This window comes from Juglans regia, chromosome 8 (genome assembly GCF_001411555.2).
Source record: "Juglans regia cultivar Chandler chromosome 8, Walnut 2.0, whole genome shotgun sequence".
Classification (NCBI taxonomy): Eukaryota; Viridiplantae; Streptophyta; class Magnoliopsida; order Fagales; family Juglandaceae; genus Juglans; species Juglans regia.
Genome location: NC_049908.1, coordinates 4241910 through 4251778, shown reverse-complemented (window position 1 = coordinate 4251778; position 9869 = coordinate 4241910).

Here is a 9869-nt window from a genome sequence, read left to right as displayed (position 1 = left end):
TTCACCCGTTTAAAATTTATTTCGAAATTAAAATTTTATTATTGTTAAGTTGTAATATTAGTATTTCTCAATATACTTATGTTTTTATTATTGAGATTGTAATTTTAGATCTATGCTCATATTTGTTATTGTATGATTTGTAATATTGAGTTTTATGTTAAAATTTGAAAAATATTGATATATATTTTTTAAGATATTGTGGTTATTAATAAATATAGATTTTAACTTTTATATAAAATTATGTTAATCAGGTCAAATGAGTTATGTGTTTTAGTTCAACCCATTTACATGAAATAAACGGATTTAATTGAGTTGTGTCGTGTTAACATATTTCTAATTAATTATTAAACGGGTGAAAACGGGTGACACGACACGACCCATTATCTAAATGGGTTGGATTAGGGTTTGAAAGTTTGATACGTTTAGCTTAACGGGTTGGGTTCAGGTTGACCTTTATAGTCGAATATTCATGACTTAATACGATACGAACACGACCCAAAAACACAATGTGTCACCCCTAATCGATGGTCTTAGAGTTTAAAAAAATGGTAATGATACACTTACATCTTCTTTACTACTGTTTTACTACTCAGTTTTTTTTTTCTTTTTTTTTTGCTCTTTGAATTTAGATTAAAAATCTCAGAACATGATCATCTTCCATAATCTAGAAGAAAATAAATTCAATCAAATAATGTAATCGTATAATTTAATTAAAATAAATCTAATTTTATAAAAAGTGACATTATTTTGCTATTTAGGTCAATTTTTATAAAATAGAATTTATTTTAAATTAAATTATATGATTATGTTGATTGATTAAATTTATTTTCTTTTAGATTATGTAAGAGAGTCATGTTTTGAGATTTTTAATTCAGATTCAAATAACAAAAAAGAAAAAAAAAAATTGAATAGTAAGATAATAATAAAGAATGTGTAGGATTAACATTATCATTAAAAGTAGTGCTTATATTAGTCCCCGGCAGGCCCCATCTTGAGTTGAAGAATAAAAATTTAACATAGAATACGCAGAGATTCCCCAAGTCATAACCCCACCACGGAGCCCACCGGCAAAGACGCGTATTTCAGCTCATCATCATGCTCTAGCATGTTGGCCTTGGGTAGACATACATAATTCGTGTATTTTGTTTCATGCTTTATCAAGGACAGCTCTTTCTTATTCATTATTCTTAAGTTCATGTTGGCGTGAAATAATAATTATTAGGAACATGCTAAAGCTAGCAAGGAGTATTTTTGGGGTTTTCTTTTTGTTCATCCATTTTTATGTTATGTTTTTTTTTTTTTTAAGAGAACGATACTTTAATTGTATTTACTTACAACGGAAAAATATCAAAGTTACTAATTTTAGAATTAATTCATATTTATAGAGATGGGAATAGATTGGCTGATGCTTTAGTAAGTTTAACAATTGCTGGTATGTATGCTTCTTTTTATTCAATTTTTCACTTACCAAAATACTTATACGACATATATGTTTTGGATAAAGTTGGAGTACTTCCTCATTTCAGACACTAGTTTTATACTTTCCTGTTATGATATATGGTTTGAAACAATTATTGTCAAGCGATTTTTTAGATACTCAAATAGCCTTCTAAGTAATATAGAAGCATGAGACTTAGTTGGATTTTGATAGACAATTCATATGAGATGTTTTGAATAGTAGTTAAATAAAATATTGTTAGATATAATTTTTTAGTATTATTTTTATTTTAAGATTTGAGAAAATTAGATTGTTTATTATATTTTTGTATGAAAAATTATAAAAATTGTAATGATAAAATGAGATGAGATAAATAGGTTTGTGTATCCAAATCTAGCCATAAGTGTGAGTACTTGTAAAATAAAAAATTTGAACAGCGAAGACGAAGAAGAAGAACCCTAATGTGACAATATGGCCGGCCGGCCGGCCACTTCTCTAATTTTTCCATTACAATTTACTTTGAATAAAGTTTAAAATGTCATCTTCGGCTTTCAAGCATGAATACAAAGTGGACCAACATTTTTTGGCCGCCGGCAAGTTATGAGCTAGCTTGAACGTCTAAGTTCATCCTCCTCCATTAATATCTAATACTTCGAATTATATATACCTGATCTTATATATGAGCTGGTTGTTTTACGTTAGATGTCAAATTATAACTCATTAGTTCTTAACAGAATTACAGGAGGACAACCGGCCCAAACCCATATGCATGGAAAACTCGAAACAATATCCTATGGAACTTCCCATCCCAGGGAGTCGAAGTAGTTGAGATTTTCACTTCATATTATATATATATTAGAGTATTACTATATTTAAAATATATTTTTTGATCTTCTAGTATATACGATAATATGACTTATAATCTATCATATTTAGTTGATTGTACAAGTCAATCAGTATAATTTATTACTCTAATTTTTTCATAACTTTATTTAACAGAGATCAACAGAGAGTAAGGTTGAAATGGTTATACAGTTTACAAATCGTAGTTTGTATTGACAGTTATCTATCTTACCATATACTTAACCTCCAGAAAATCAGCAATCACCTTAATTCTAGGCATTAGTCTAATTAGTCCAGTTATCATATGTACATGCTTTTATACTTAGTTTCTTGTAAATCAATTTATTTGTAAAGATGTACACAAATCAAAGACAACTGATGAAAAAAAAAAAATTCTTCCTCTCAGTCTTAACATGGTATTAGCCTAATCGATCCCTACCCTCTATCCATATGGCCAACAACTCCAACCCACTCATCTCCTCTCCTACCTCCTTCATCCATTAGATTCTCCAAGCCTAATCTTCGTCAATGGCTTTCTCACCGGCGACAACTTTCCAAAATGACAGAAAGCCACGACACGAGCACTCAATGCCAAAAATAAGTTGAGCATTGTTGATTGAACCCTCAAATCCCCTGACCCCAACTCACCCGAATACACTCAATGGAATTCAACCAAAGACATGGTTCTTACTTGGATCCTCAATTAAATCAACCCCTCCATAGCTAATTCTCTCAAGTATCATACAAATCCTCGTGATGTTTGGGTCAACCTCTCCTCTCGTTTCTGTCATGACAACAATGCTCGAATATATCACCTCAAATGTGTCCTTTTCTCCCTACAACAAACAACCAACTCAGTTCATGAATACTATAACCAAATCAAACAGATTTGGGATGAGCTTGGGCACCTCCAAAACAGCACCAACCTCAAAGATCTGCAACAGTAGGCTGAAGATGAGTGAGCGATTCAATTTCTTCTTGGCCTCAACAACTTCTTTGCCTCTCTAAGTACTCAGACCTTGGCCATGGACCCCCTCCCCTCGATAAGCAAAGTTTTCTCCATTCTCTTCCAAGAAAAACAACAGAGGTTGCTCCATCTTCGATCCGCACCATCAGAGACCCTTGCCATAGTTGCCCGCACCACTGGTCGACAAAGGCCCCCTCTGAAATGCACGGCATGCTGGAAAGATGGCACATGAGAGATCGCTGCTAAATCCTAGTGGGCTACCCCCCTGGCCGAGAGCCCTATCCAAAGTCGTGGCCCTTTATTCTTGGGCAACCTTCACCTACTACAAACCAGGTCACCACCATTCTCTCGGCCTCGAGTCCCGTCCCTGGTATGTCGTCGGAGTTGTACCAGAAACTCATTTCCTTGCTCGCGCCATCGTCCTCAACCTCTTCGACCACTTCAACCTCTTCAGCCCATTTTGTCAATAACATCTTCTCCCCTCACTCCTTTATTTTTTCCTTCAATCGGCACCACCACTGGGTGGTGGATAGCGGCGCCAGCCACCATATCTGTCACCAGCGAGAATCCTTCACCGATTTGAGGAGTCTTTACTCCGACTATTGCTTGCGGTTACCCACTAGACAAGATGTTCCAATCAAAGGACTAGGCACTTGTATTCTCTCTATGTCCCTCACATTATCTAATGTTTATTTTGTTTCAACTTTCTCCTTCAATATTTTATCAGTTTCTCAAATTACCCTTCAAAGCTCTTGTGTTCTTTTATTTTATTCTAACACTTGCTTATTTCAGGACCCACAATCGATGAGGAGTTATCTATCTTACCATATACTTAATCTCCAAAAAATCAGCAATCAAGATGGCGACCTCTTTTCTAATCCTTGCATTTATGGTTGTCTAGTTGGCAGCCTCATCTATCTAACCATCACCCGACTTGACATTATTTATGTAGTAAATATTCTCAGTCAGTTCATGCATGCTCCTCGCGTTCCTCACATGATTACAGCTACATGTGTCCTCCGTTACTTCAAAGGCAGTCTAGGCTAAGGCATTTTTTTCTCTTCCTCTAGCAGTTTACATGTCACAGCATATACTAATTCTGATTAGACCAGCTTCCCCACCACAGATACTTCCTTCAGCTAGGCATCAACCCGATCTCATGGCGTACAAAAAAACAGACTATCGTGGCTCGCTCTTTCGTTGAAGCTGAATATTGAGCTATGGCCGTCACCACCTGTGAACTCACCTGGTTGAAGCAACTTCTCACTGACCTTGACATTCCTCATCTCAAGCCCTTCACCTTACATCGTGACAATCAATTTGCCCTCTACATTGCACACTTTCCCGTGTTTTATAAGCATATCAAACATATTGAGATTGATTGCCACATTATTCATAATAAGATTTGCTCGGGTCTTCTCAAAGTCATTCATACTTCTTCAAATGAACAAGTTGTCCACATCTTCACCAAAGCCTTAGGTCAGAAACTTTTTCACATTTTTTCACGCAAATTGGGCATTACGGATCTACATGCACCAACTTGAAATGAAGTATTGACAGTTATCTATCTTACCATATACTCAACCTCTAGAAAATCAGCAATCGCCTCAATTCTAGGCATTAGTCTAATTAGTCCACTTACCATATGTAAGTTTTTCTATACTTAAGTCTCTTGTGAATCTATTTATTTGTAAAGATGTACACAAATCAAAGACAACTTATGAAAAAAAAAAAAAAACATTCTTCCTCTCAGTCTTAACAGTTTGGAAGATTATCTCTGTCATCTACGTACCATGCCTGAATAGCCATCTTTGTCTACTATCGTCGTTATTGGGATGTCGTTGGAAACTTTTTTGAATGTGTCCACTTGTGCCCTTAATGCAGACTCTTGTCTCTCTAGATTTGCTCATTCTCTTATAAATAGAAACATATATTATGTAGTCAAGTACAACCGAGAATGGTAAAAATGTAGTCCTCAAAGTTTCTCGATCTCCCTCCTCTCATCTCTTCTGATCTATATCTTTTTCTATTTTCTATTTTATTTTTCAACCGACCTCAAACTAATTATTCTTTAAAAGAAAGATAACAAAAATAATTCTGCCTGAGTTTTTCTCAAGATTGTAAGAAAAAATAAATGAAAATTGTCAACACTTCACAAGCATATATGATGCCTGCCATCATATTTTGCGCGCACGTTTTTACCCGTGAAAAAATCTCATTTTTCTGGTCATTGATTTCCCATCATTCTGCGTTTCAAGTTTGCATAAAACAGAAGCAAATATTGATGGCCGAAGGCTATCAATTTCTTTTGCATGATATCATTATTGTTGAGAAATCTCTTGCATTGGGAGAGTTGTTAATAATAGATGAAAAAATTTCCAAAAAATAATAATAATAATAATAATCGAAAGTTGGAAAGTAATTGGACCAAGTAATGGGCGGCGGGCCGGCCTCATTAATTAGTGCAATATAAACCCAAAAGTTTAAGCATATGTCGGTTAGGGCCTGATGGATCGATTTAAATCTAATCTCGACATTTTAAACCGGAAGAAAGTCCTCACCAGAACCCACCTATTTATTGATCAGTACTTGTATTTAAATGAAGGATATTTTTTTTTATAAAAGAAAATTTTAAATTTTAAAACATAATTATAAATAAATTTTAAAGAGAAAAGATATTTATAACCGTAAATTATGCAACGGTAAATTATAAATCAATTATAAAGAGAAAAGATATTTAAAACATAATCGTTTTAAAAAAAGTGAATAAAACATAGAACTTACATGAAAGAAATTAATTTTTTAGTAGTAAATTTTACTCATTTTTAAAATGATTACGTGTCGTTTACGCACTTCACGATTGTACTTAGAATTACTCAATTACAAAATATACAGTAGTATCTTTTCACCATTTTCCTAACTAAAACTTAATGTTGTTTAGGTTTGCCTGAATTAATTAATGAGGTAATTACTTTCGCATCGTCGTCGATAATGTCTTCTAGCTTCTTAATTATGCACATGATAACGACAAAGGGTCCAGTTGTTGAGCGTTGCTTTGCATTAATTGCACATTAACCGTCTAATTAAAGCATGCGTCACGAGTTTGAAATTAGGTTTTGATTAGCCCTTTATATATCTACTATATATATAAGTACGAATGTTAAATAAACAGTATTTTCATTTAACATATTTTTTTCTAGTTTTGTCTCTTATTTTATGAGGAATTTACATTTTGTCCCGTTTCTTTCATTTCTCTGATTATGGCTAGATTGTTTTTTTACATTTTTGAATTTCTAACTTCTTTTGACGGATTGAAACCTTCTAGTGATCTACAGTGTTTTCCTCCACTATTTTCTTTTCAATTTTGTCCTTGATTTCCAATAAGGAGGTATATATACTGTAGAGAAAAAACCAAGAAATGACAAGAACCCATTAATCCTTACCACTAAACCACGCTGACGAAAATCTACGCCCTTCGTAAAGAAAACCCACAGACAAGTTTCAAATTTTTAAATTGAACCAAAAAGAAAAACACAACCCAGAAACAAATAGATCTACACCCCGGATTAGCGAAGAAAAATAACCCAGAGGAAAGAAGAACAAATTTCACATGCAATCAAGAAACTCACCAATTTCACAAACACTAGTGCATCACAACACTCTAGATTTACGAAGAAATTCAGAAAAAATCTACATTTCCAAAGGTTTTTACGAAATAGTAGAAATTAAAAAAAAAACCCAGAAGAGTCTATGTGTGACGATGGTGAGGATGATGACGCAAACCGAGTTAGTCTCCGTTAGCATGAGAAAAGGAGAACCCAACGTCGTCCACTCCTCTTCAGACTCCCAACGCCATTACCAACCAAATGAAGCCAACAAAACAAAGAGAAAAACAACGAGTTTTAGGAATGTGTGAACAGTACACAGAGGCAAAGTATCTGCACAAGATAACAAAACAAGAACGACCACCCTAATCGCAGCTTTTTGGAGGGTATTTTTGTATGTAAGTGAAAAGGTTGAATAGAAACTGGATGACCATGTCAGCGGAAGAAGAGAAGAGAGAGAGAGAGAGAGAAGTAGATGGGTTGGGGGTAAAGGAAAACCTGTCCTTAGACTTTTGTTCTTCACATGTGAAAAAGAGAGAACTTGGCGAATGTGGGTTGGGAGGAAAGAAAAAATGTGAAAATAATGCATAGAAAAATAAGAGAGAAAGAAATAGATAAGGAAAAAAAATATACTAAATTTTAAAATCAAATTTTTTTATTCTTGATCTAAAATTAAAATCTTTTATTATAAAACAAAATGATGAGTTTTAATAAATATTTCTTAGGAGAATAGAGTCATCTAAATAATGAGAGTTCTTAACATAAAATAAATTAATAAATATTGAATAATATTCTTAAAATAATAAAATCATTTAAATAAATTAATTTTTCAAAACTATATTATTTTTCAGAACTCCAAAATATAAAAAGGTTACTTGAAAATTAGTCTTTGTTCAATAACACTACAAATACCTCATTTAAAATGATTTTGGTAAAATATTTAGAAGATTTTAGAATACTTGACTCAATTTAAAAATCATTTGCTATATTTAAAATAAAGATATTAGATTTAAAATATATTTTTTTTAAAGAAATGCTATTCATCATCTCCACACCACACACCAATATGTGATTTTTTTCTTAATGTGTAAACACACATATTTAAACATCAATATATATATATGTTTAAATTGAATGGTAAAAATGAGAAATCACATGTTACTGTGTAGTATAGGAAATGATGAGTTGAGTTTTTTTTTTTATAATTCATTATTTCTACTTTTTAAAATAATTTTTTTATTTAAAAAACCAAAAATTATGTAAAATTAAATTGGACACACGTGTGGGGCATGTTGTCCTTTCCTAGTGTGTGTGTATATATACACACACTTAGAGTGCGCATGCTAATTAATCCTCAAGAAGGCCCAAGCTAATTTGTAAATAGAAATACTATAGTTATAAAAAGATTCTATAAAAATAATTAATCTATAAACTAATATTATTTGATGTGATATGTTAAATTATAAATATAATTTTATTATAAGATAGATTTAGGCCTTGTTTGTTTTCCAAAAACATCTCACCTCATCTCACCTCATCTCACCTCATCATTACAACTTTTCCAAATTCCCACGCAAAATAAAATAAACAATTCAACTTTTTCAAATCCCAAAACAACAATAATATTAAAAAATATATTCTAACAATATTTTATTCAACTTTTTAACTTTAATCTCATCTCATCTCTGAAAACAAACGGGCCCTTAACGTATCATATAAACTCATCTCAATACCAAAAAAGCCAACTTCTCAATTGCAAATATATAGAAATTCATCATTACAACTACTTATTTGATTTTCAAGCCCACTTATTATTTTTTAGCATTACCAATACCGAAAAAGAACCAGCTAGCTTTTAATTACTATCATTAACAAAAAAAGTTGACTGATAGAATTTATGACAATTTTTTCTTCGTACTAAAGGATTATTGTAATGATTATCAAGAACTCTAATTTTCAAAGTGAGAAAAATATTCTTTCGTATATTGATATTCTGTTACCAACAGAAGCATACAAAGTTGCCTTATATACAAAAACTAAACTTCATTCCTATTGGCTAATACATTAATTGAAAGATAACTAAATTTTCTATATGTACACGTGTAAAAGTATAAAAGAAAGAAAGTCTAAGTCTTAATAATCCCCTTCAAGATAGACTATATATGTTTATTAATCGCATCTTGCCAATAAGATGATTAAACTAATACAAACCAAGTGCCTTAGTTAAAATCTCTGCTATTTGGTTATTGGATTTCACATCGAATAGTTTAATAACTCCAGCTTGTAACTTCTTCCTCATAATGTGACAATCCAACTCAATGTGTTTCGTTCTCTCATAATATACTGGATTTGAAGAGATGTGAATTGCAGCTTGAGAATGCACAATACCAAAATCTGCCAACAGATTCTTCAACCAAGCTATTTCACAAACTGCTGATGCAATTGCTCTATACTCTTACTCAGCAGAGGACCTAGATACGATATGCTGCTTTTTTTATTTCCAACTAACTAGGTTGTCACCCAAGAAGACAGTATATCCATTCACAAACCTTCTAGTATTAGGGCATGCTGCCCAATCCGAGTGTGTGTAGATTTTGAGCTGAAAGTCTTTGAGGAAGAAGAGAAAAACAAGCCTAAGCCAATTGTGTTTTTGATATATTGAACCACTATGTGAGCTGCCATGTGTGGTTTTCTTGGCTTGTGCGTAAACTGACTTAACTTCTGAACATAAAAGGCAATATATGGCCTTGTAATAGTCAAGTATATCAATCTCCCAATCAGCCCTCTATATTGGGAAGGGTCTGATAATTCATCACCATTGTTGGCACTTAGAATCAGATTTTGTTCCATTGGAGAGCTTGTTGGTTTGCAACCAAGCAAACCACAATCTTCTATAATTTCTAAGGAGTACTTTCTCTGTCAAAGATGAATTCCTTTAGAAGATCTAGCAGCCTCTAGACCCAAAAAGTATTTTAAGGGTCATAAATCTTTCAGCTTAAAATGAGTATTCAAGTAT